This window comes from Alosa sapidissima, chromosome 9 (assembly GCF_018492685.1).
Source record: "Alosa sapidissima isolate fAloSap1 chromosome 9, fAloSap1.pri, whole genome shotgun sequence".
In the NCBI taxonomy this organism is placed as follows: Eukaryota; Metazoa; Chordata; class Actinopteri; order Clupeiformes; family Clupeidae; genus Alosa; species Alosa sapidissima.
In genome coordinates, this window is record NC_055965.1 from 34,906,596 (window position 1) to 34,934,001 (window position 27,406).

The following is a 27,406-nucleotide window of genomic DNA, read 5'->3' on the forward strand; positions in this document are numbered from 1 at the left end:
AATTGGCATCATGTGGCCTCTATAGGGGGCGCTGTAATGCAGGAAGTGAGCTTGTATCTCAGCAACGCTTCGGTGTAAAAAGTCCAAACTTGGTATAAGGACCCTGTTACCTGATTATGATGACGCACTAGGAAATTGGAATCATTTGGCCTCTATAGGGGGTGCTGCAATACAGGAAGTGAGCTCCTATCTTAGCAACGCTTTGATGTATGAAGTCCAAATTTGGTACAGGGACTTGGTACCTCATTGTGAGGACACAGTAGGAAATTGGCATCATTTGGCCTCTATAGGGGGCGCTGTAATACAAGAAGTGGGCTCATATCTCACCAACGCTTTGTTGTATGAAGTCCGAACTTGATACATGGACATATTAGCTGATTGTGAGGACATGCAAGGAAAGTGGTCTCATTTGACCTCTAGGGGTGCTGTAATAAAGAAAGTGAGCTCGCATCTCAGCAACACTTTGGTGTATGAAGTCCAAACTTGGTAGAGGGACATGGTAGCTGATTGTGAGAACGCACAAGGACATTGGTGTAATTTGGCCTCTAGGGACGCTGTAACAAAGTAAATGAGCTTATTTCTCAGCCATTCTTTATCCAATTGCAATCAAACTTGGTGTGAGTGCTTGCTCATAGCATGGCAATGCCATTCCTGCTATAGCGCACTGCTTGGCCCCCACATTGCTGCTTGCAGCTATATTTATTATTATTATAATTTTTAACCTGACATTTGCCCTTTAAGGGTTTCATTCAAATTGCAGAGTTGATTGGCAGGTCACAGATCCAACCACTGCACCATTGACTGCAGGGAGACCAGCATCATCGCTAGGCAACTGAACGCACTCTGGAGACCAGGAGACCCACCTGGTCAATTGAGAACACACAGACACAAACACAGAGAAATAAATACATCACATGGCCATATTAGACTCAGCTTGTGGACACCTACCCGAAGGAACACCAAACAAATATAAGTGCATATTTGGCTCATAAAATATAAGTAAATGCACATACCAGGATCTACAAATGAAGAGTTTGGTTACAAAACACTGTATAAATCAAATATAATATCAATCAAAATGCTATTTAAATCAAATATAATATTAATCAAAGCGCATATAATTAAGCAATAAGCCTCGAGAGGCCGTAGGTTACGCTGATTCTACAACAGCTAAGGGGCGTTGTTAGGCACGACGCGCTAGCTAGCGTAACCTACGGATTCAAGTGGCTTATTGCTTTTCTAAAGCTGTAACTATAAATACCTGCAAAGTTTCATAAAGTAAAGGTACAGCAACTAGAAATATAATGAGTTATTCCTAGATAATCATTCTTCCGCCAAGAAATATATTTCCTCTATCTGAATGGTTGCCAAGCAACATCGAGACGCAGCTACTTTAACTTTTGTATCAAGTTGTGGTAGCATAGTAATATAGAGCGGAATGTGGTCAAGGTGTATGTTTGTGCTGGATTTTACAACGGCATCGAACGTGATTCAGCCAATCACAATCAAGGACCGGAACTATCAGTTTTAGAAATCAAATATAATATCAATCAAAACGCATATAAATCAAATATAATATCAATAAGAACGCTATATAAATCAAATATAATATCAATCAAAACGCTATAAATCAAATAAAATATCAATCAATGCTGTTTTGTAGTTTAGATTGAGTAAAGATAAATCACATAATACCTAATTATTAGGGGTGTAAAGATTAACCGTTACGTATCGGTATCCGTTTTTAACGTGTAAGATACGTATCGGAATACGGATTATCGGAATATTCGATACATATCGGAATAAAACTGAAATGAACCGGTCGTTATATCGATTTACTTGTTACGAATCGGTTCACAACCTTTTCTGCTCGCTCAGACTCTCATTTACGTTGCAAGCAGCGCGTTCATCCCACTTCCGGTTTTGAAACTACACGTGGCACGGATTTGTGGGTAATGCAGTTGGTTTTGGGCTACATTCATTGCCCAAAGTTGTCAAAGGACCTCATTACCCATACATCTACTGCAACTTAAGCACGTGACAACTTGCACTCGTTCGTTTTTACTCTTTTGTTTTTCAAAATCCAGCGCGAAAACGATAGTCTGTAGAGTAGCCTTACGTTTGATGAAGGGATTTCCTTAATGTTAAAGAATAATTTGGCCCTTGCTGCTAAAACGATGCACAAATTATTATTATTTTGTTCATATTCACTCAGACTTGTGGCACTGAGTTTCTGGTTTCTGCATATTAGGTCTACCATTGGAACAAAATAAGCCCAGAGAGTTCATTGATATGTAGGCCTATTTTATTCTTGTAGGCTATGAGAAAAGGCCAACAGTGTCTTAAGCACTGTTTTATTTTATTTCGGTGTTGTCTTACCTCAACAATACAGCTCCTTGAAAACAATCAGATATAACTCTATAAAATCTATAATGTCTATAAAAATTTATTTTTATGTTGTATTTGGCTGCTGTGTTTGACTGAAATGTAGACTATTATTTTTTCATTTAAATACAGCATATGATACAAACCTTAGTTTAGATAATCATATTCACACTTTTTTTGCCTAATTGACAACCATGACCATGACAATTGATAACATAAAATTAATGTGCACCTTGAGCAAATGATAAAAAATCTTTCAGAATGCTTTCCATTCTTGAACTGCATCGAATCGCATCGTACGGAATTGTTTTTTATGAACATGTATCTTTTCTTGTATCGAATCGTGCCCATGTATCTAGATGTGAATCGTATTCTATTGAAATGAATGAATAAATGAAATTTATGAAAATTCATTAAAATGGTGGATATAGCATTTTGGAACCAAACTCTTCAAATATTATTTGATTCACAAAAGTTTCCACAAACAACACTCATTACTTGCGACTTGTGTCCACAAACAACACTCATTACTTGTGACTTGTGTCCACAAACACAACATTCATTACTTATGACTTGTGTCCACAAACACAACATTCATTACTTGTGACTTGTGTCCACAAACACAACATTCATTACTTGTATGAAGGGATTTGTACACACTGATGTTCATTTTACAATATATAGTTTATAATTTGCAAAACTGTGTAAAAATCTGTGTATATCACACACACATACACACACACACATCAGGGCTGTACAGTGCGACATATATGTCGCACATGCTACAAAAAAATTTGTTTGTGCGATGGATGATTTACCAACGTAGCACTGGTGCTACAGTATACAGTTTTGCTTATGGCAATACAATGCATGTGTGTGAGACTGACAGGGAGGCTACAGCAATTACCTTCTACTGTGGTCAGTGCAACTGGCTACACCAGATGTGATAGCGCATACCCATACATCATTTTATTATTTTTTTACTTATTTTTTGTTTAGCCTAAAGCGAAAGTATCTTCCGACCGGGCCGGGCTGAGGTTATTAGATTAGGCAAGCAGAGGTAGAAGTTTGTGGCAATCGCCCTGTTGCTTTGCATTTTTAGTTCAGTTTAAAACGAACAACTTATCCAAACAACGCCATTCAGATCTAAAACTTGGAAGAAAAAAGTCCACCGGGACGTTCGCTTCTATCTGTCAAATATGAGCCCACTTCATGCGCAACAGTCTCGCTTAGTAGTGCTTAATAACCTATACAAGATCGGTTCCGAAAAAACCTTCACAACACTTTAATTACGACTGCGTTAGCCACAGACCTTCAGCTATCTAGGCTACCTACTGTAGCTTATGTGTATGGAACAGTCTAGGGATGCATTTGACATGTCAGTTAGCCTACTCATTTGCACCACTGGTTAGATGTAATTACGGTATTTCACTCGTGCAATGATAATAAGGTTGAATGTAGGGTTACACTAATCTAAAAACTTAGAAATATGAACTAAACGTCAATTAAATCTTAGTGGAATAAAATCTTCAGCATATCTTTTACTTATTCAAAAATAAATGAACTGGGCCCACATCCCCGATAACGACGGAGACACACTCTTAAGAGGGTTTTCTACGATTCATCTTACGATCGTTCGTTTGGTTTTTCCGACTGCTCTTAAGATGCTCTTAAGGGGAGCTGTCCACGTTAATAGTTCTGAAATATCCTCTGATTTGACGGTGATGTCAGGTGACTGCACGTCACAGCTATAGGCCTACCATTTAAACTTCGGATCTACACATTAATTCACATCAATACGAATATAGAAACACTTTGACATCTGCATGTAAGCATCCCAAGTAGGTTATATACCACACAGAGACATAAATAATTGTAATTATTTTAAGATTAGATTGTTGCACCATGCAATAATTTTTCGCGGTGCCACTTAAGAACACGTTTGAAGATAAGAAGTCGAGTAAGAAAGAGAGGAAATGTGTAGGCTTAGATTTTGATGCAGTAGGCTACAGACTAAACCACATGTTGCTTTCTCTGCTTTTTACCTCATAGGCCTAATAAAATATTCACTTAGCAAAGATAATGTCAAACTATTCTGGCAACGTCTCGTTTCATAACTTGATTGCATTTTTGTCCGCTTTTCATCACATTATTATGACCATTAAATGTAGGCTATTTTGCACGCTAAAATCTGATTCATCACAGTAAACACAATAAAGAATGGGAACGTAAATTGGATTATGTATTCTAAGTTGTAATTCCTCTGTATGTCCTGTTGGTGACCTCAGTGAGAAGTACTGTTAAGACGCTCTTAGCCGGTAACGAGTACTCTGGAGCACTCGTAGATCTACGAGTGTTTTCACGATGCTCTTAAGCTACGATGGTTTCGGGAAACAGTCGGCAAATCTTAAGACGTTCGTAAGAGGGACTTTACAATGGCATGACCTGTCTTCCTGATACCCATTGAAACGTCTAACTGCATGGAACTGTCAGGGATTGTTTTTTTTGTTTTTACAAAAACACAACAACCAAATAACATATCATGCTGATAGCTTTTGTTCATCTCAAACACAATGTAGCCAGGTGAGATGTTTACAACTACAGTACATGACCTTTTATCAATCCAGTTGCAGTAGGCCTAGAGCCCAATCACAATTGATGAACTGATTGAGATTTTAGAGGTTTTATATCGATGCTACAGAATTTGTGGCTGGTGCTACAAAACTTTTAACCTCTGTAGCACCAGTGCTACTTGCAAAAAAAGTTAACGTACAGCCCTGCACACACACACACACACAATACTAACCACAGGTGGCTGGTTCCGTTGCAGTGGAGTTTGAGGTATCTGTAAACAATCAAAAGAAGGTCAACAGGATATATGCAGGATCAAAATGTTGAACATGTACAGTACATACTGTACTCATCATTTTGTAATGCAAAGATGGTCCTGTCATGGGACAGTAAACTAGGGCTGCAACTAATGATTATTGTCATAGTCTATTAATCTGTCCATTATTTTCATAGTCAATTAATCTGTCGATTATTTTCATAGTCTATTAATCTGTCGATTGTTTTCTTGATTAATCGAGAAATAAAATGCCAAAAAATAGAGAAAAAATTGTTGTCAAGATTATGCCCTCAAAAGCCTTGTTTTGTCCAAAGATATTTAGTTCACTGTCAGAAGAATAAGTAAAGCTGAAAATATTCAGGTTTAAGAAGTGGGAATTGTGAATTTCTTTAAATATTTTAACATTTCATATTTATTCCTTATGGCACAACCCAATTAACATTTTTTCTAATGGCACAAACCGATTAATTGATTATGAGAATAGTTGCCAATTATTCACAACAAGGCAAAAATGTCTCACACATTGTGGAGCCTACACACTCAAATCCCTGTACACCCCTATTTCTTACCTCAATGCTACTGTAGGTGCCACGAGATCTGGCGACACAAAAATATCACAATATTTCTCGTCGAGGTAAAAATTGGTCTCCTGGCTCGTAGGGGTGTGATGAGATCTCGTGCCACGAGATGGCGATAAACGTCTCTGGTCCACGATATTTCTTGTCTGTCTCGTGCATTCTCGTGGAGAAGCATGCCTGACAAGTCTGAGTAAATTAGCATAGAAGATGCCCTAGCTACTTTTACTTTTTGTGTGGCAGCATTTTGGGTACCTGCTGGAAACAATAATGCCACGCAATTACACTGTTTTCCCTATAGAAAAAGTGGTGTGGCACTTTTTTTTTTAAAAGTATATTTTGTTGGCCTTTTATGCCTTTAATCAGATAGGATAGAGGAGAATGACAGGAAGTGAGTGGGAGAGAGAATCGGGGTGGGATCCGGAAAGGACCACGGGGCAGGAATTGAACCCGGGTCGCCGGCGTACGGTGCAGGTGCCCCAGCCAGTTGCGCCACAGCCAGGACCTGGCGTTGCTCTTTTAAGAGTGTGACATCACTCCCTCCACGTAGTTTTGTCTACTTTCCCTTCAAGTGAAGTGCCTAGCTACAGTAACACGCTAGCCAACAATTGCTAGCCACCAAGTGCCTAGCAACAGTAACACGCTAGCCAACAATTGCTAGCCACCAAGTGCCTAGCAACAGTAACACGCTAGCCACCAAGTGTGTGCCACTTGCACTGGTTTAGTTTCAATGGAGAACATTACTGATATTAGTTGAAGTGGATAGTTTATACTCAAGTGAACTTGCAACGGTATATTAAGTTTAAGTGAAGTCCCTTAACTGCTAGTCACTTGTTAAAATGGAGGATATAGCGTTTGGAACATCAAAGTCAAAGTCAAAGTCAAAGTCAGCTTTATTGTCAATTTCTTCACATGTTCCAGACATACAAAGAGATCGAAATTACGTTTCTCACTATCCCACGGTGAAGACAAGACATATTTTACCAATTTAAGTCCACAGACAAACATAACATTCAAGTAAACAAAAAAGTAAGTAAAATAAGAGGGCACATATAATAATGAAAAAAAATAAGAGCAGCAAAATTGGTTGAAATTGTGCATAGACAGTCAATAAAATAAAATACTAGTGCAAAGTCAGGCCAATAAAAGGCTTGGGTAGTTCTGTTTGACCTAAGAAAGAAAGTGACATAGTGGTGCAAGTTGTGTAAGAGCAGCAGAAGTGTTGTGTTTTCAGGACAACAACAACAACAAGTTGTAAAGTGTACAAGTGTGCAAGTGTGCAAGTGGAGTAGTGCACACGGCCATTGTGGGTCCAATGTCCAGGATGTTATGTAGCTGAGGGTGGAGGGGGGAGAGGAGGGAGAGAGTTCAGCATCCTTACAGCTTGGTGTATGAAGCTGTTGGTGAGTCTGGTAGTGCGGGAGCGCAGGCTTCTGTACCTCTTCCCAGAGGGCAGTAGATCGAACAGATTGTGAGCGGGGTGACTTGCATCACTCACAATTTTGGTCGCCTTGCGGGTGAGGTGGGTGGTGTAAATGTCCTTCAGGGAGGGGAGTGAGGCACCAATAATCCTTCCAGCTGTGTTCACTATGCGCTGCAGGGCTTTCCTGTTGTATTCAGTGCAGCTTCCGCCCCACACAGCGATACAGCTGGAGAGGATGCTCTCAATGGTGCCTCGGTAGAATGTGGTCATGATGGCTGGTGGAGCACTTGCTCGCCTGAGTTTCCGCAGGAAGTACAGGCGGCGCTGAGCTCTCTTCGTCAGTGATGCAGTGTTGGTGGTCCAGGAGAGGTCTTCGCTGATGTGCACCCCCAGGAATTTGGTGCTGCTTGCTCTCTCCACCACAGCACCGTCGATGGTCAGTGGCAGGTGTTGGGTGTGACCTCTCCGGAAGTCAACAACAATCTCTTTGGTCTTGCTGACGTTCAGCAGGAGGTTGTTGTCCCTGCACCACGTGGTCAGATGGTCGACCTCCAACCTGTATTGAGTCTCGTCGCCCTTGGTGATGAGACCCACCAGAGTTGTGTCGTCAGCAAATTTCACTATGTGATTGTTGCTGTAGGTTGCAGTGCAGTCATGCGTCAGCAGATGACTGATGAACATAGCTCATCAGTCATCACTCCATAAAGACAAATGTTACACAGAAAACATGAACAGCATATGTTATGTGAAGAGTCCAGCCTTCAGCTAGACTTCTGTGTGGTTTGTTTGTGTGCATCTCTGTGAATGAGTGTGTGTAGTTTTGTGTATGTGTTATATAAGTAAGTATAAGTAAGTATAAATATATATATATACTATTTTGATCCCGTGAGGGAAATTTGGTCTCTGCATTTATCCCAATCCGGAAATTAGTGAAACACACTCAGCACACAGTGAACACACAGTGAGCTGCCTGCAACAACAGTGGCACTCGGGCAGCAGCATATGTGATTGTGTCTCTCCTATTGATTCCATTGTTTACTGTACTTGTGTGTTTCAAAGTGTGAGTGTGTGTGTATGTGAGTCCATGTGTGTGTGTGTGTGTGTGAAACAAAAATACCTACTCTCACAAGTGCATTCACACATACTGCACATATCTGCAATGAAAAAAAAACAAAACAATCAACTTCATACATATTCACATGCATATATGTATCATTTTTATAAGGCATTCATTAAGCATTATAAATAAATTCACATACAAAAATTGTGAAAATGTTTTTATATTTCTGACATAATCCAATATGGCAGCCAGATCGATCACATTGATGTAAATTCGCCTTATTCACCCGGCGGCCAAAACGAGGCTACAGGCTACACTTGCCATCACACTTCAGTCCAGCAGATGGTGGTAATGCACTCCGTTTGCAAACTGCCAATAAAAACTCACTGAAGAAGAAGAAGAACAGGCCAGCGAACCCATAGACATAATATACTATAGACGCTGCATCGACCGCTACTCCCTACTAGCGCTGACGAGACGTGGAGCCGCCATCTTGGACCGGTCATCCACTCCACTCAGTGTAATCTGTTTGGCCGGTGCGATGAGCTGTCAGCGCACTTAATTAATCATATCTCACTGAATACCGAACAGATTTTCACGCGTTTTTTTTTGCTGCAAAGGTCATACATGTAGCTATGATACAGGCCACATTGTTCGAAAATACAAAATACAACCAATAGTACGGTAATGTTAAATCTTACTTGTGAAAAGCAAATCCCCCGAGTATGGTCCGCCGATTTGAGCAGGAACATGCTGCACAGTGCTGTCATCTTGTGTTTTCTGCTGCAACGCAACGAGGAGTATGACAGGTCCAAGATGGCGGCCGCATTTCTTGTTTCCAGCAGCCAATGCGGCGTCTATGTATATTATGTCTATGAGCGAACCCTTCTTCTTTTTCGGTGACCTTTTTTTTGGCAGTTTGCAAACGGAGTGCATTACCACCATCTGCTGGACTGAAGTGTGATGGCAAGAGTAGCCTGTAGCCTCGTTTTGGCCGCCGGGTGAATAAGGCGAATTTACATTGATGTCACAATTCGTCATACAGGAACTCATGCAGTAACAGGTATAGCTAGTAAGCTTTAAAACCAAACACATCATCCATTAAATGCCAAAATGCATTTTTGCATTGCTCTCTGGGGGTTAAAGGTCACCAAATGTATTGCGTTTCACCGCCAATTCCGATTGGCTCCGATGGGCAAACACTTTTGATCACAATTTCAAAAAGCAATTAATTTGTGAGGCTTGGGCTGATAGTATGTGTCCAATGTGATGAAGATCAGACAACATTTGAGTCCAGAGGCACACGTGTGTTCTCTAGCATTCCATATTACCATAGACGTTAGAATAGTGTGTTCTCTAGCATTCCATATTACCATAGACGTTATAATAGTGTGTTCTCTAGCATTCCATAGTACCATAGACGTTAGAATGAGGTTTGTGCTGGAGTGAAACTGCTAGATGCAGGATGTACCCTGGGATTGGTTTGAGGAATGAACCTGACGAAGAGGGTGTTGTAGATGTTTTAGATTTTTTGTGTTTGTACCTGCAGTGATCGGACAGCTGGGTCCTGGAGGGGGGTCTTGATCCCCAGAACAGGAGAAGCTGGCGTCAGCATCTACACCACTGGAGGTGAACTGGACGAAGCCTGGTTGGTCACTGCTGATCTGGGAGTTGATCCAGCTCTCGTAACGGGACACCCTGGTGTAGACTCCAGGGAAATTGGGTTGAGTACAACCGATTCGAAAGCTGCTGATACTGGACTGGACCCACACAGAATCCTGTTTGATCACCATTGGTCCTCCGGAGTCTCCCTAGAATTGATTAATTGCCACATAATTAAGTTTCACATAATTAGGAATATTGTATTTCATTTATGCACACAAACCCCCCTAAATCCTCCATACATTTCCTTTAATGCTATCTGTAAAGGAATTATTATTATCATTGTATAAAACACGTGTGTAAGCAGATATATAAATCACCTCTGTAAGCAAAAATATTATGCTGAGTTTCAAGGACACAGAATTCGAGTTGGGACGCACAGGAAAAGGCCCCCGCCTCTGTGTGCGTCTGTGCGTGGGTTTTGAGGAAATCAAGCTGAAGGAGATAGATGTCTGGCATCCTGTTTTTCTGTGTGCATCTGTACAATAAAAGATAGCTTTTTGGGCTGCAGGTTCAGAGACTGATGGTGAGGGGTTTCAAACCTTTCACTAGCACTCTCTCCTCGTGGCGCCAAGAGTCTGTGAGCAAACCAATACTACGTGTTGTGGTTCTTGTGTCTAATATGTCGAGGTAAATTCCATGACACTATCAAGCATGGTGGTGCTTGCAAAAATGCTGTTTTACCTGACAGAAGTCTTTACCCCCAGCGGCTAGATCAGCACAGATCATGTTGTCTGTGATGTCGATATTTTCAACTTCATACCAACAATCACACTGTCTGTTTCCTATTATAGGAACCTGCACTTCTTGTAGAGTCCCAGGAGAAGGAAGTGATACTAGGAGTGACATGAAGAAATGCTAAAAGTTAAATAATTAATATACACTATTGGTAGTTACACTACAATCAGGATATTTTTTTTTATAAATGTTCTATGTATGTTCGTTTAGGAGAGTTTCAATTGCTCGGGAGGGAGGGGGAGGAAGTAGCAAGCTAGTAGCTCTCTGTTTTGTTTGAAAGTCAATAGAAGTGACGTTACCCAGCATCACTTAGAGCTCATTTAGGCACACTATGCAGGTTTGTTAGCTTAATATGCAAGTTTTTTAGCTTAATTTACCTTCATTTAACTGCTTCGGAGTCATTGGAATGGTTATATGACTTTTTTTCGGGTTGAATGGTGGCCGTCTCGCTTCCCCCAGCACCTGTGAGCGGAAAAACCACCCTTACAACTGTGGGCCGGCGGGCCGACGGCCTCAGTGTCAGGAAGTATAACGAGTGTAACAAATTGCTTTACTGCATTCAAATACACATACACGCCAGGCACCGGCTAGAAAAAGGTAGTGATGGAGTTTCTCAGACATTCTTCATGACAGAGCCAGCGATAAAGAAGCAGAAACCGAGAAAACAGTAAGGAATATGCCAATACTGCATAGTTTACCTTTAAAGACCTTAAGGGGTGGTTCAGGATTTTGGACATAGGACACCTCGTAGTACACCTCGAGGGTACTGTGGAGTGGATACGTTTTTAGTGGCAGGCATACCTTTGACTTTTGCTTGCAAGTAGAAGGACTGGATGAAATGTGTTGAAAATGGTCTCCACTGATAAATATCACACTTGTTAACTTGGAAATGAGGTCTTATGTCCAAAATCCTGAACCACCCCTTTAAGCAGTTAAAGGACACCACTAACCACTCGGTGAGTTGCACAGTTTTGAAAACGAACGTTAAGGGTTGTTTTAAGGACATGTTTGTGCATGCCCATAGCCAGCCACTCTGAAGCAGTCTAAGGCGATTTAAAACGAGTCAGAAAGTCGAGACAGGACCCATCGTCTAAATGTCTGTCTCCACCACTCTAGTTCCAAAACAAACCAGAAAAGGAACTCAAAGTGCTAAATACCGGAATTATCCTTTAATATACACTATGGTTACTTCTAAAAGTCTTGTTGTTCTGTCCAACGCAATGATTGCTTTTAGTTTACCTTCAGAGGCTATGTTTCCAAAGCCAGTGACCCAACTGTCTGTGCCGTTGCTGAATTCACTCCCACTGGCAGCCAGACAAACAGGACTGACGTAGTCGGTGAAGGTGACTGGGGCACTGAGACGAAGCAGAGCGATGTCGTTGTCATTGGTGAAACTGTTGTAACTGGGATGATTGATGATCCGGTTCACACAGCGTCTTATGCTGTTGGCGTTGCTGCCTTCCAGGTCCTCAAGACCCAAGACAACAGTCAGGCCATTGGGATCAAAGCTGAAACAATTAAAAGATTGCTGCAGTCAGAGCTGTAACCAAGACAACCAAAAGCCTACTTACGTTACAGCTGAAACCATGACAACCGATAGCACTGAGGCAATTTGAGGTTCTAACCTCTCAAAGCAATGAGCTGCCGTTAAGACCCACTCCTTGTTGATGAGGGAGCCTCCACAGAAATGTCTGCCTGATGACTGAAGACTGGCCTGCCAGGGCCAATTTCCTGCAGGAGCATCCTGACCCCCAACTATCCTAGTGTTGAGTGGAGGTCTACCACACACTGGGGAAGGAGATGTCACAGATATTACCATAGACTGCATTCACACACAAAGTACAAGACAAGGATACAAGGATACAAGGAAGTTTATTGTCACATGCATATAGTTACTGGAAGTAAGAAATGCAGTGAAATTATGTCTGGTGTCAGCCTATTTGTGCATTAATGGGGGGGGGGGGGGGTAAAGAGTGCAGTAGAAGAGGGGTTTAGTAGATTAAGTGGCAAGGGCTGCATAAAATAGGTGGGGGAGGATTGGGATTGGGTGGGGGGCACCAACAAGGAACACCCAAGAGCAACAGGGGCAAGGAAAAACTCCCTTACCAAGGAAGAAACCTTGGGCAGATCCACAGCTCCAGGGGCTAACCCAACTGCCAGGGGTCTTGGTGTGTGTGTTGGGGGGATGACAGGGGAGATGGGATAGTGTGCTGTGTATGTGGGGAGAGGGCAGTGTGCAATATGTGTGTTGGGGAAGCTTCCTCATGAGACAATGTGCTGTGTATTGGGGGGGGGGGGGGGCAGGGACTTACTATTGCAAGCAGAGTACTGTATGTAATGTATGTGAGTGATGACAGTGAAGATGTGTGTGTGGGCGGGAGGGGAGTGGAGCAGTGACTGTGTGTGTGTGTGTGTAGTGTGTTTGTGGGGGCAGTGTGCTGTAAGTATGTAGAGGATGTGTGTTGGAGAAGATCCTGAAGACAATGTGCTGTGTATGTAGGGGGGGGGGCAGTGTGCAGCAAGTATGTAGAGGAGGCTTACTGTAGCAAGCAGTGTGTTGTATGTATGTGAAGTGATGACAGTGATGATGTAAGTGTGTGTGTTGGGGGTGGGGGTTGGGGGGGGGGAGAAATCAAAAATAATAAATAAAAACGTTATTATATAAAAACGACACTGAGCTTATGAGGTGTAAGACGCTCAGAAATGATATAACCTCGGAAACATAGAGACATCGAGCTATATCCTCACTGAGTGGACACATAGGGTGAAGAGTTAAATGGTAATGATATTATTACATACTCGTTAATCTGACTCCATTTGATTAATAATTTGTATCACCAATCAATTACCAAGTAACTAGTTTATCAGCTATGGAGGAGAAAAGCATGACACACTACGAGAATTGAAGTTATAGATTGGTAGGCAAATGAACAATTTATTAGGCATTAAGCCTTAAAGGTAAATGTAACCAATATCACTTCAGTTGAATGTACAAGTAAACTCACATGGTCTACTGTAACAAAGTAGTAAATAGTAACAAAGGAAACTTAACCAATTCACAGAGGTAAACTTGACAAGTTAGAGATAACAGATACACCAGATAAAACATTACAAACCCAGAGATAGAGAAAGGGGGAGAGAGAGAGAGGGAAAGACAAAGGGAGACAGAGAGAGAGGAAGAGGGGGAGAGAGAGAGAGGAAGAGAGGGAGACAAAGGGAGACAGAGAGAGAGGAAGAGGGGGAGAGAGGGAAAGAGAGAGAGAGAGACAAAGGGAGACAGAGAGAGAGGAAGAGGGCGAGAGAGGGAGAGACAGAGATAGATAGGGGGGGAGAGAGGGAGAGGAAGAGGGAGAGAGAGGGAGAGGAAGAGGGGGAGAGACGCAGAAGACCAAGCCACAAGGGCTCAAGAGGAGAGTGGAGATGGAAAAGGAGAAAGAAGACACTGCGGAGGACCAGAGTTGTTGTTGTTGGAGGTGTTGTAGTTGTGACTATTGTTGTGCTGATGGTGGCTGTGGTAGGACTTAGTGTGGTACCTGGTGTTGTTGTTGGTCCGGTAGTTGTAACTGAGGATGTGCTTGTGGTAGAACTTGCTGTGGTACTTTCTGTAGTTGTTGTAGGGTTTGTAGTAGTGTACTTGTGCTCTCTCTTGGTGTTGTTGTTATTTGTATAGTAGATGTTTGACCAGTTAAAGTAGTTGTGGTTGTTGGAGGTGCTGTAGTTGTAACTGAGGATGTGCTTGTGGTAGAGCTTGCTGTGGTACCTGGTGTGGTACTTTCTGTAGTTGTTGTAGGAATATTATTTGTTTGTGTACTTGGGCTCTCTCTTGGTGTTGTTATTGTGGTTGTACCCAAAGATGTTGTAGTTGTTAGAGGTGTTACTGATGTAGCTGTGCTCTGTGTTGTGTCCAATACTTGGGGATGTTTGGAGAGATTGTCAATGGTGTAGTTGTCATCTCTGTTGTTGTTGTTGGGGGTGTTGAAGTTGTGACTGTCAAGCCGATGGTGGCTGTGGTAGGACTAAGTGTGGTACCTGGTGTTGTTGTTGGACCGGTGGTAGTAGTTGTGGTTGTTTCTTCGGTTATAGTTGTGCCAGCTGTTGTGCTCACAGTAGGAATGCTTGGAGAGATTGTTGATGGTGTAGTTGTGGTCGCTGTTGTGGTTGTTGGGGATGATGTACAGTGGGTCCCAGTTAAGTTTGGACGGGTTCATTCAGGAATCACGCACCCCATTTTCTCAGCAGAAATGGCACAAACTGCAGTTGACACAAACAACCACAAGGTGTCACTTTGGAGTTCTGCCACTACTATTTTTGATGCGACTTGACTTACTGCTTCCATGATGCAGTTTCCAAGTCAGTAGAACAATCAGGGAAAGCTGAGCCATTACCAAACATATATGATAATACAATAGCGTGAGTTTATATATCATACCCTATTTGTCACGGTTACTTGACAAAGATAGATTTGATAGTGTAACGATAAGCACATGAGACTTTCAGCGGGGGCACGGGAACTTAAATTGATCACGGTAGTTTAAGCTTACACTTGACAAAACATTCTAATATGAAAATGTAGATGCAATTGTTGTAAGATGGTGCAGCTCCTTTAAAGCAACACCAAAGAGTTTTTTGTACCTTAAAATAATGTTTCCAAAATTGTTTCCGTGGTTCATCAACTCTTAACAGGGTGAACGGCACTTCTGCATTCGCTTCGCGGCCCTCTATCGACTATAACCACACTATGTAAGTTTGCCATATCGGGTAGTGGATCTGTAGTTCGATGGAATGAAACAACACTACAAAACTACAAATTTGATTTGCATGATGTCGCAATACATCGTAATTTCATAAAATCATGCAACATATTCTACCTTGTCTATGGACATCGTTATTTGCAAAGCCGTTGCTGGATAAACAAATAGTGTGCGTGCGACAGAGGAAAAGTTCTTTGGTGTTGCTTTAAGAAAGTATCGTGCGCAGGGATGGAGAGAGAGAAAGCGAGAGGGTGTGTTAGAACTTAGATGCGTGTGGAAAAAGTAGACGTGCTGTTGAGACTGGAGCGAGTCATATTCAAAATAGTGCAAAAAATAAATCCGCAGATAAAACCAATTATCCTCATTCATTGCAACCGCAGCATGCCTGCTTGCCGACGTTCAAACGAAAAAGATATCAAAGCACCTTTTGCGTTTGAATGTAGCACGATTTTTTTTTAAACAGCTGGACAAATGATTTAGCTAATTGATTATAGCCTGTACACCAGCAATTGTTGAACATTTACCTGTACAAGTACATTGACAGTAGCCCAGCCTAACAAGCATGTTGCATGTTGTAGGCCTACTGTAGAAATTTCATTTAAATTGCAACCGCATGCCTGCTTGCCGACGTTCAAACGACAACGAAAAAGATATCAAAGCAACAAGAGGGTTGAGTCTGAATGACACGGAGTTCAGACTCATATTGCTCCTCATAACCGTCTATAAAAAAACTGTTTTTTCTTTTCTTTTTGAGCACGTCCGAATCCCAGGACATAGGCCTAACGCACTGGACCTTATAAAAGGCTCGAGATATAATTCCAAAGGGGGCAGATAGGGGCCTACCGCACTTAAAACTTAAAAAGATTGAACGAAGCTTCCCGAAATTTGAAATTGCGATCAGTGACTGGCATCGGGTGAACGAAGATTTTCGAAGTTGAACAGGCTATTAAAAACTATTTGCGCACCTCAATGTCACAGGAGAGACTGGGCTCTCCCTTCTATTAATTGAAAAAGACGTTATGCCTTCAAACTGGCCTATGATTTCATTGCTGAGTTTGCGGCAAAGCAAGATATGGCGAGTCAGTGTAATTTATTTGTCCAATGTTAGCCTACAGACCAGTTTCCATAGTGCACATCTTATCAACAGTTTGAATGTCGTGTGTGTTTCTGCTCATTGACAAATACCGTTCAGCACAATGATTCATGCCCAATTAATTTCCCCTGTTAAAGTGTTCGCCTTTGTTACACTATTTGGTTTCATGATGTAGCCTATGATAAACACCATATGGCCAAATATGTGACTCAGCTAATGTTATAGGCTATACAATTGAATTCCCCCTCTTAAAGACAAGCTGGTGTAGCTTATTAGACTAGGCTACTATTAAAATGCATTCTTTCACAAGCAGTGGGGGAGCGCGGAGCACAAAGTAACACTTTTTGGTAGACAAAGGAGGGTTCTCCGCGCTTCTGTCGTTTGGCCACAATCCGGTGCAACCAAGCCAGGACAGATATTTTAGAGCAGGGGTGTCAAACTCATTTTCATAGAGGGCCACATCATTGAATTTATAGGTTACTGAGGGCCACATAATCGGCAAACATGTGCAACCATGAAATCGGTATTGCAGTATGGCTTATTCAAAATTGGTGTGAAATAATGGTCCTAACCACTTTAAAACAGTGTGGCTGAAATAAAAAAACAAAAAGCCTACAACAGTAACATTTTCAAATGCAACTTCTAGGCCTACAGTATTAGTCAACAACTGATCAATATGCATTCATGGACTGACATTGATGAGAATAAACTGCAGTCAATAATGTGCATAACAATGTCCATAACACATATCACCACTAAAATTAACTGTGGCTAAGAAAGGTACTGTCTGTGTGTGTGTGTGTGTGTGTGTGTGTGTGAGAGAGAGAGAGAGATGGTACGTACACCCACCCACCCCCACCCCCGCAAAAACAAATTCACGCGTGTAAAATATTTGTCCGTTTCCCGGTTTTAGGTCCGTGCATTGCAAAAAAAGTAGCCTACATAGCATAACAATATCCACATGCAATAATACAACAACAACGTCTACGATGACCTATTAATTTGGACAAATTGATACAGCCCTATAGCTAAAGTTACCTTTAGTTTTGTTCTAGCGTACCGTGACGTCTGGCTTTAAACAGCTGTAATCTAACGTTCTGACAAGCACACCAATTGCCTACCTTGTTCTTGCCCATCTGGAACAACTCCTCTAGCTTTGCGGTCTCCATCCTTTCTGTTTTCGTTGTTTAAACTTGTGATATCCATAACTAGTGAATTAGCCCAACATTGTGTGCTGATAACCATATATAGATAGCCGAGTAAAAGAAAACAAGCAGCCTAGTTGTGCCTGCGTGCGTATTCTGTCTTTAAAGTTGAATAATGTTCTGCACCTTTTACTAAAGAATAAAGAAAATTAAGAAGACATCTGAGCTGCACCGGCGTCTCTCCTTCTCTCTAACACTTTTTGGCTTTGGCTAAATATTTCTAAAATCATTTGAGTTTCACTAGTCACATGTTTTAACAAGCAACACTTCTTATTGAACTAATAACAGACGTGTGTCGAAAATTGACTTTATTTTCCATACGGAGAAATAACATGCAGAGTCTACCAAGGACAATCATGCCAAAAAAGCCCTCAAACCTGAAAACACATGAGGCAAAAGTGCAAAAAATCACAAAACTAACTAAACTAACATATTTTTGTATTGCAATCATTGTAGCCTACAGTTGTAACAGCGCGTAACAGTCGTTTTACTCCCCGTATGCGCTCATTATAAAGAACGTTTAACGTGTCCCAAAAACAGCTATCAATTAATCACCAAACGTCTTATAAACAAGTATTGTCAGGAGCAACACCTTGCAAAAAATGATAACAATAGGCCTAGGCCTTTATATGGCTCTGCTCCTGCCTAGATTCGAACTCAGAACTGCCTGAAAGTTGCAGACCTGTTCTGGATATACGTGCATTAACCCACTTGACCGTCAGACAACGCTATCTGCTTCGAGTAGCCTATTGGGTAGGAATGTAGCCTACACTGGTTGCTGTGGCACAGTCTTGAGTGACCGAATTCGTTTTCCTTTGTCATATGAATGCTGTCATTTTGTTAACATTACTGTTAAGGAGATGCTGTAGGCAAAGGCTATATTTCAACCTCATTAGTGTAGTAAAAAAAAATCAGAAATTCACAAGGTTTCTGGGCAGCATATTGTAACAAACTGCAAGGTTGTCTCAAAATGGTCTTTATTGGTTACGCACCAAAACACACGAACGTCATTACACAGGCAAAACAAAGGAGGTCAATTAAACAAGCACGATACACAAACAGGGTAGTCACATACAATACACGGGGTAAACACATGAGGTACAACATAAAGAAAGACTATACCAGCTAACACATACATGACAAGGTAAACGCAATTACTCTAATCTATACTAAAACCAACATCAACATTACACACACACATACACTGCACAGCATTATGGGAGCACAGTCATCAATAGCTAGGCTCAGATCATTACACAGCCCCCCCGAGACTTAGTCCATGTCCCCTTGACTCAAGTCTTACCCTACGTCAGTCCATGAGCCTGGCTGGGACGCGACGCTGGCATTGTGGGCGCCCCACTGTTGCAGCGGTGACTTCCGGTGAAGGCTGCACGGTGACCGGTGTTAGAGCCACAACTCCATTGTCACCAGGTTCCACAGAGTCAGTGTCAAAGTCTCCACGACCCTCAGCTGAGGCCAGGGGTCGATACGGGGCCAGTCGATCACGGTGGAGAGCCACAACTCTCCGACGCTTAATCAGTGTCACACGATAGACCACATCAGACAGCTTCTCTAAGACATCGCACAGTCCTACCCACTGACTAGTGAGTTTAGGGGAAATGCCTTTCTTTCTCTCCGGGCAGTACACCCAAACTTTATCGCCGGGCTGGAACTCCTGGCCGCGACAGCGCGTATCGTAAGCTCGCTTTTGACGTATTCCAGCTTCACTCATAGCCTGCCTGGCCAACTCGAGTACTCCTTTCAGTCTCTCGCGTAGCTGCTTGTAGTATTCCAGCCCTGGCTTACCTCCAATCTCCGCTTCCGGAGAACACCAAGTCCACTGGCGTGCGTAGCTCTCGCCCGAACATCAGAGCTGCCGGTGTGCATTTCGTTGACTCTTGCACCGCTGTGCGATATGCCCAGAGCACCAGGGGCAAGTGTAAGTCCCAGTCCTTTTGTCGGCGGTCGGCCAATATGGCCAGCTGCACTGTTAGAGTCCGATTAAACCGTTCCACCAGCCCGTCGCTTTGTGGATGCAGAGGTGTCGTTCTCGTTTTCCGGATGCCCATGCGCTGGCAAACCTCAGCAAACACCTCTGCCTCGAAATTCCGCCCTTGGTCGCTGTGGAGCTCTTCCGGTGCCCCGAACCGGCAGAACATCTCAGTGACCAGTCTGTCCGCTGTCGTGTGAGCGCTCTGATCTGGCACCGCATACGCCTCCGGCCACTTAGTGAAATAGTCCATGGCCACGAGCACGTAGCGATTTCCCCGCTCTGTGACTGGCAGTGGGCCCATGACATCGACGGCTACCCGCTCCATGGGAGCCCCGACTGCGTATTGCTGCAGCGGAGCGTGCGAGCGTCGCGTGGGGCCCTTCTTCGCTGTGCAGGCGTCACAGCAGTGAACATGCAGTTCAACGTCCAGCCTGCATCCCGGCCAATAGAAGTGGCCTCTCAGCCGGCGAAGAGTCTTTGCAATGCCGAAATGAGCCACCCCCACTGCCCCATGCACATGTTCCAGTACACAGGCTCGTAATCCAGCAGGAACCAGCAACTGGAAAATGTCAGATTGCCTATCGGGAGCTCGCCAGTGTCTATACAACAGTCCGGTGGCAGTGTTGGCACTGGTCTGCTGCACACGGACGCCTGGACAGGGCGTCCGCGTTGCCGTGAAGGCGACCCGCCCGGTGTCGAATCTCCATGTCGTAGTCCTGGAGCGCCTCCAACCAGCGAGCCAGCTGGCCCTCTGGTTCTTTGAAGTTCAGCAGCCAGGTGAGCGACGCGTGGTCCGTTCTCAGCAGGAACCGTTTGCCGTAGAGGTAGGTTCGGAAATGGCGCACTGCCACCACCACAGCCAACAGTTCTCTGCGTGTCACGCAGTAATTTTTCTCCGCTCGGTCCAGTGAGCGGCTGAAGTATGCGACCACTTGCTCGCCCTGCTCGCCTGCTTGTGAGAGGACGGCGCCGACGCCCACGTCGCTGGTGTCGGTGTCCAGGATAAACGGCAGTCGAGGGTCAGGGAAGGCGAGCACCGGGGCCTCGCATAGCGCCCTCCGCAGCCGTCAGAATGCCGCGTCGCACTCTCGTGTCCACTCGAAGAGCTGGCCTTTGTGCGTCAATCGATGCAGCGGACTGGCGACTGTAGCAAAGTCCCGAATAAAGCGCCTGTAATATGACGCCAGGCCCAGGAAGCTCCGCAGCTCAGCACCGTCGCGTGGAACAGGCCAACGTCTCACCGTCTCCACCTTAGCTGGGTCGGTGGCCACTCCGGCGGCCCCCACGACATGGCCCAGGAATCCGGTTTGCCTCCGGAACAGGTGGCACTTTTTCGGGTGCAGCTTGAGCCCAGCACCCCGTATGGCGTCGAACACCTTTTCCAGATGTCCTATGGCACCGGTGAAGTCTATTGCATGACACAGGATGTCGTCCAGGTAAACCACGCAGCATGTTCGTGGAATGCCCGCCAGGACACACTCCATCAGCCGCTCAAAGTTCGCTGGCCCGTTGCGTAGGCCAAATGGAAGTACCCGGAACTGCCACAGCCCTTGCCCGATGGTAAACGCTGTCTTCGGCCGAGCTTCCGGGGCTAGCTCAATATGCCAGTAGCCACTGCGTAAGTCCAGCGAGTTAAACCAGCAGGAGCCGGCAATGCTGTCCAGCGCATCGTCAATGCGGGGGAGCGGGTAGGAGTCTTTCCGGGTTACCTGGTTGAGGCGCCTGTAGTCAACACAGAACCGCCACGAGCCGTCCTTCTTCCGGACGAGTACAGCCGGCGCAGCCCAGGGACTACTGCTTGGCTCTATCACTCCTGCCGCGGCCATTTCCTTGATCTTTTCTTCAGCTGCTTGTCGTTTGGCGAACGGTAAGCGATGAGGCTGAAGTCGAATGGGCCGGGCATTTCCGGTGTCGATATCGTGTTGGACCAGGCTCGTTCGGGTGCAGTCCTCATCTCTTGCGGCGAAGATGTCGGTGTACGCTGCTAGTAGTCTCTGCACCTGGCTACCCTGTGCTTCACTCAGCCCCTCACAGCTACGAGTGCAGAGTTCATTTACGGCTTGCCTTGTCTCTACAGAGGACAGCGCTCTCTGAGCGGAGAGTGGTGTTGGCTCAACCCGCTCTCTTGCGGACCTGGATGAGCGGACCTGGATGAGACCTGTTGTTTTCGCGGGCTTGAGTTTCGCGGGCTTGTGTGGGGAGGGGCAGAGACTCAGCAAGCGGACCTGGATGAGACCTGTTGTTTTCGCGGGCTTGAGTTTCGCGGGCTTGTGTGGGGAGGGGCGGAGTCTGGGATGACGAGTACTCTTTGCGAGTTCGCTTCCTGCGGACTTGTGTGGAGCGAGTTGGAGAGTTCTTCGTCCCGCCAGCTCTCCGCACTTCATGCTGTTTTCCCCGCCATGTGCAACACTACGCTGCTCGTCCCCAAGTGTAGTGTGAACCGGGAAATGTCCACCACAGCCCCCCATTTCTCTAGCACGTCCAGGCCGAGAATGCAATCATCCTGAATGCTAGCCAACCAAAGCCGGCGGCTCGCCGTCTCACCGTTGATGCACACGCACACCACTTTTTGTCCATACAGTTCCGCTCGCTCTCCGGTAACTGTTGTGATGCGCGTTTTTGTCTTTTCCCAGCCTCTGGGTCTGGCTACCAGCGTGCCGGGTAAGAGACCGGGGCGCACAAGCGAGATGGTGGAGCCAGTATCGATCAAAGCGCAACACCGAGTCCCGTCTAGCGTGCAGTCCACATACAGTCCTCTGGTTTGGCCGAGCCGGCCCAGCCGTATGCAATCCATAGCCCCTCCCGCCGTGCCACCTTCTTCTAGTAACTGGGGCGCGAGCGTGAGGGGTGCCGGGGCTGGGCAGTACCATGCGATGTGTCCCGGCTCGCCACACCGGTGGCATCCGTCCCTGTTGGCCGGCCTCTTCCACTCGCGTGAGCGGCGTTGTGGTGGCTGTGCCGCGTCACCTCCAGTTCCTCCCCATCTTCCTCCATCGATGTCTGGCGTACGCAATGCCTCGACTCTGTTGTGCGGAAGATGTTTTCCACCCGTTCGGCTTCCGCGAGCGCCACGGACAGCGAGCTGGGGGCGCTCAGGCGAAGGTGTTCTTTTAGCCGCTCTGGGTGGATGCCTCACACGAACGCTTCCAGTGCCATCTCTTCATGTAGACTCTGGCTGTACGTTGGGTAGCCCCGCCGGGCATACAGCTGCAGGTCAGCCGTGAACTTGCCCAGTCTCTCGTCCTTGTGCCGCCGTCTGGAAGCGAGTTGTTCTCTGGCATCGCTGATGAAGATTCTCTGGCCGAATCGTCGTTGCAGAGCTGCTTCGATTGCGGTCCAGCTTACTTGCTCCGCCGGTGGCAGGTCTTCTAATACTTGTAGCGCTTCCCCCTCCAGGGCCAACGCCACCTGTACGCCCGTTCTCTCCGCCGACCAGCCATTCAGCTCGGCTGCCAGCTGGACCTATACTAGGTATGTCGCCAGCGGCCTTTCGCCATTGCAGTGGGGCAACTTTACGCTGGGGCGCCCTTCTACCGCCGCCGTCGCACCGGGGACCGGCCGGTTTCCATCGCTCCCGTGTGGAGCGGGTTCAAGTGGCGGGATGCTGCCATCAGCCCGGTACGTTTCCTCCTGTGGCCGGGGGCGGGTCTCTTCGTCACGGTCACGCTGCAGGCTGGCTCCGTCTGCTGGGCCCAGCAGGTGGCCATGGGCGAGCGCGCTGTCGAAGAGCCGTCTTGGCAGGAAACTCATCATCGCCAGGGCATCAGTTGCAGCTTTCTCCTCCCGTCCAGTAGGGGTCGTCATCCCACTTCTGACACCAATGTAACAAACTGCGAAGTTGTCTCAAAATGGTCTTTATTGGTTACGCACCAAAACACACGAACGTCATTACACAGGCAAAACAAAGGACGTCAATTAAACAAGCACGATACACAAACAGGGTAGTCACATACAATACACGGGGTAAACACATGAGGTACGACATAAAGAAAGACTATACCAGCTAACACATACATGACAAGGTAAACGCAATTACTCATACTAAAACCAACATCAACATTACACACACATACACTGCACAGCATTATGGGAGCACAGTCATCAATAGCTAGGCTCAGATCATTACAATATTTATGTTCTGTTAGCAAGCGAACTTCTCATGACTACCGACAAAGTAGCCTACTGCCAGCTGACGAAGCTCTCATTTTAAAACATTACTGAGAGACAGGCACTGTACAATCAAGAAATCTTGCCACTGAATCCAAAACTATGTTAAACATTATGTACAAAGCTTAGGCTACAGTGGACTAGCATGTTGCAGGGGCTGCTAAAAACACTGAGAAACGCTGAAAACTCGGCCAATCACAGCCCTTGCTGTCGAATGCGCAGTCTGGTTCGACCGTGGAACGCCACAGCAGACTATGCTGCCCCCAAGCGGCTGCAGTTGTACTTACATTTCACCCAGCTGCGTGAATCACCTTGATCGTGAATGAAGTGTCAATTTTTAACTGGGACCCACTGTACATGTAAAGTCTTTCCTGCTATTGGGATTAACAAGGGATGACCAGGTATGCAATACAGCATGGTTTTAAGCACGTTCGCCTAGGTAAAAGCTGACCGTGACATGGGCCTATGTTATTAGTTAGCCATGCTACTATACGTGTAATCATACTGCCTTATTCTTAATGTACGTGGGTCCTCTTCTATTCCAATTTCCTTCTGGAAACGGTGGTACTGTACGGCGGTCACAGCCAAGGTAGGCAGTTCATTACTGTACTAATCCTTATTGTGTTCATGTGGTCAATGGGCTACTGCCCTATTTTAACTAGTTAATTCTTATTCTGTAGTTGTCATTCCCAATGTTGTCCTTTTGTGACTATTAAAGGAATGATGATGTATTTATAGTGTATCAGGAAAATGTGCAATACCTGTTAATAGGGATAGTCTTAATGATTTAAAGGGGTAATGTATTTATAGTGCATCAGGAAAATGTGCAATATCTGCTAATGTGAACAGTCTTACTGGTTTAAAGAAATGATGATGTATATCTGGGAAAATATGCAATATCTCCTAATGTGAATAATCTCTGTTGTAGATCTACAAACGATCATCATTCGTAGTCTGACCACTGTTTTCCTCTGTTTATTTCTTTTGTTTGTTTTTGGTTTATGTACTAAGGTAGCTGAAGCCACGTGTCTTGTGTTGTTTGTTCATGTCTGTTCTCCTGTGTTGGCTCCTTGTTGGGCCTACCCCCTTGTCCTGGTCTCGTGGGCCTAACCCAGGGATGGCTCTATTGTGAGGGTATATCTGGCACTATTCTGCCCTTAAAAGCTTGCGGTGTGAACACTCTCTTGATGGTTGAGTTTCGATACAAAGTTTGTCCCTTGTGTGATTTCTCTTGATATCAACAGTGTGATTTAACTTGGGCATTTTGCAGCTTGCAGTGCTACACTAGCGTGTGCATGAGTTAGTAATCACACATGGCTGAAGATTTGTCAGTTTGGGGCAGTCGTGGCCCACTGGTTAGCACTCTGGACTTGTAACTGGAGGGTTGCCGGTTCGAGCCCCGACCAGTGGGCCGCGGCTGAAGTGCCCTTGAGCAAGGCACCTAACCCCTCACTGCTCCCCGAGCGCCGCCGTTGAAGCAGGCAGCTCACTGCGCCGGGATTAGTGTGTGCTTCACTTCACTGTGTGCTGTTTGTGTTTCACTAATTCACCGATTGGGTTAAATGCAGAGACCAAATTTCCCTCACGGGATCAAAAAAGTATATATACTTATACTTATACTAGTTGTAACTTAGCAGTACGACTAATTACTTGGGTTGGTCCTCTGGACCTATGTTATGTGTATGTTGACTAATCTATATCTTGTTACCCCTGCCAAGTACAAGCAAAGAGACTAAATAAAATATTGACTGTTTGTAACTGCCTCTGGTTCTATCCATTTATTTGGGTAACCTGCAATCCAAAAATACATGGTAGTTATAGAAGCTAGCACACTGTCACATTTATCTGGGCTCCTATCTGGGAGAGAGGCCCAGATAGGAGCAGCTCTGCTGGGGAGAGATGCCCAGATGGGGAGAGAGGCCCAGATAGGAGCAGCTCTGCTGGGGAGAGGCCCAGATAGGAGCAGCTCTGCTGGGGGGAGATGCAGGGAGGAGGTGGGGGAGGTCTGGTGGAGCTGAGGAGTGTTCAGCGGAGGTCATGGTACATGATGATGAATTTACACAGAATTAAAGCAGGCATAGCCACAAAACCGCACGCACACACACATTCACACACACACACACACTAGCAAAGGTGCCAAAGATGAAAGAGGCAGAGAGAGATAGACAGATAGAGAGAGAGAGAAGGAGGGGGAAAGTTCATCAGAGGTCATGGTAAATCATATTACTACATATGTTTCCATGGTAACTCTCTAGGGGTTATCTCTGCTAAATCAATCTCTCTCTCTCTCTCTCTCTCTCTTCAGCATTCATGTCATGTTTTAAAAAGATTGAGGTGTTGATGTTTAATCATTTTAAACTCTAGAGAACATCATTATTCTTATGGTTATGATTTAATTCAGCACAGTTTGGAATCATTTCAATTAGGCATATTCAATCTACGTAATAATCAGATAATAACGTTCGCAGCGACCATTTTGTTGATATAGAAAATGCATAGGTGGGTCTATTTAATGCAGCTGTCAATTGACAAGTGCGATAGCGCCGTATGATCGCTGTAGGCTATTTATTTATTTGTACACAATTTAACGTGATGGTAGGCCCATGTTGTGCAATAGTACAGGCCGTTCTAACAACAGCAGAGCCCTAAAGTCACCCAGTGTCAGAAACATACCTGTCAACTTTTTTTCACGCTGTCTTCCTGTTATATTCCCGTAAAATATCCCATATTTTATTACTCTCATTACATATAGCCCCATCGAACTTGTCCGGCTCTGTACTGTTGTCCTTTTGCTACCCCCTGCCCTTCGAGCGAAAAGATGTTTTTAAAGCATCGTTTTGCTTGAAGGCGACCTTAAGGTGATCAGAACAGTGTGGGAGAGAGCATTTGACGCCAAACTTTAAGCAAAGTTTAGACCTAGCTTCACACCTCGTTTAGTTAGTGCAGTAGTTTTGTAGTACGAATTCCTGCCCTCACCAGAGGGATTGCAACAGAAAGACGAATGTTGAAATTTCCCTGTATTTTGGGTGAGTAAACCGGAAAATCTCCCTTATTTACAGTATGGTCATGAACAAGAAGAAAATGACTGAGGAGTTGAGTCAGCACAGGAGAGACTTGTGGCTAGATAGGATAAACAGGCTAAACTTACAGCCAACTCCTCACATCCATCGCCATTATTATATTTGTATTAGGCTATTAATACTATATTAAGTTAAATACGTTTTAGACAGTACAAACAGAAGACAGCTGCCCCTATGCAATATGCGGAGACATCAGCAGTAGCCTGATGTAGTCGCCAACCGTAGATTACCTTTTACGTATTGCATTTAGCATTGCTAGGTAGGCAATGTTAGCCAAAGTTTTACAGTAGCCAAGGCTAATTTTTTTTTTATTGATGGTGCGCCCTTGTCAGCTCGTCGGCTATGCACGGCAAGTGGCAAATAATAGGAACAAACTCAGCGGAGAAAGATATCAGTAGATACTTCTGATTTGTATAGTGTTTTGTT

General features: G+C 44.7%; 1 protein-coding gene and 2 long non-coding RNA genes across 12 annotated transcripts in view; 1 reads left to right on the forward strand and 2 right to left on the reverse strand.

Moving 5' to 3' along the window:
* The window catches only part of LOC121718788 (NACHT, LRR and PYD domains-containing protein 3-like), a 1,510,793-nt gene that overhangs the window by 641,984 nt on the left and 841,403 nt on the right, over positions 1–27,406 (reverse strand). The gene's annotated exons all lie outside the window — the stretch shown is intronic.
* Positions 1–27,406, forward strand: part of LOC121719082 — a 530,903-nt gene that overhangs the window by 252,231 nt on the left and 251,266 nt on the right. The gene's annotated exons all lie outside the window — the stretch shown is intronic.
* LOC121719063 lies at positions 761–27,397 on the reverse strand. Its single transcript, XR_006034123.1, has 3 exons — positions 27,383–27,397; positions 23,109–23,116; positions 761–863 (listed from the first exon to the last, which is right to left on the reverse strand). It is a non-coding gene; the product is annotated as an uncharacterized LOC121719063 (long non-coding RNA).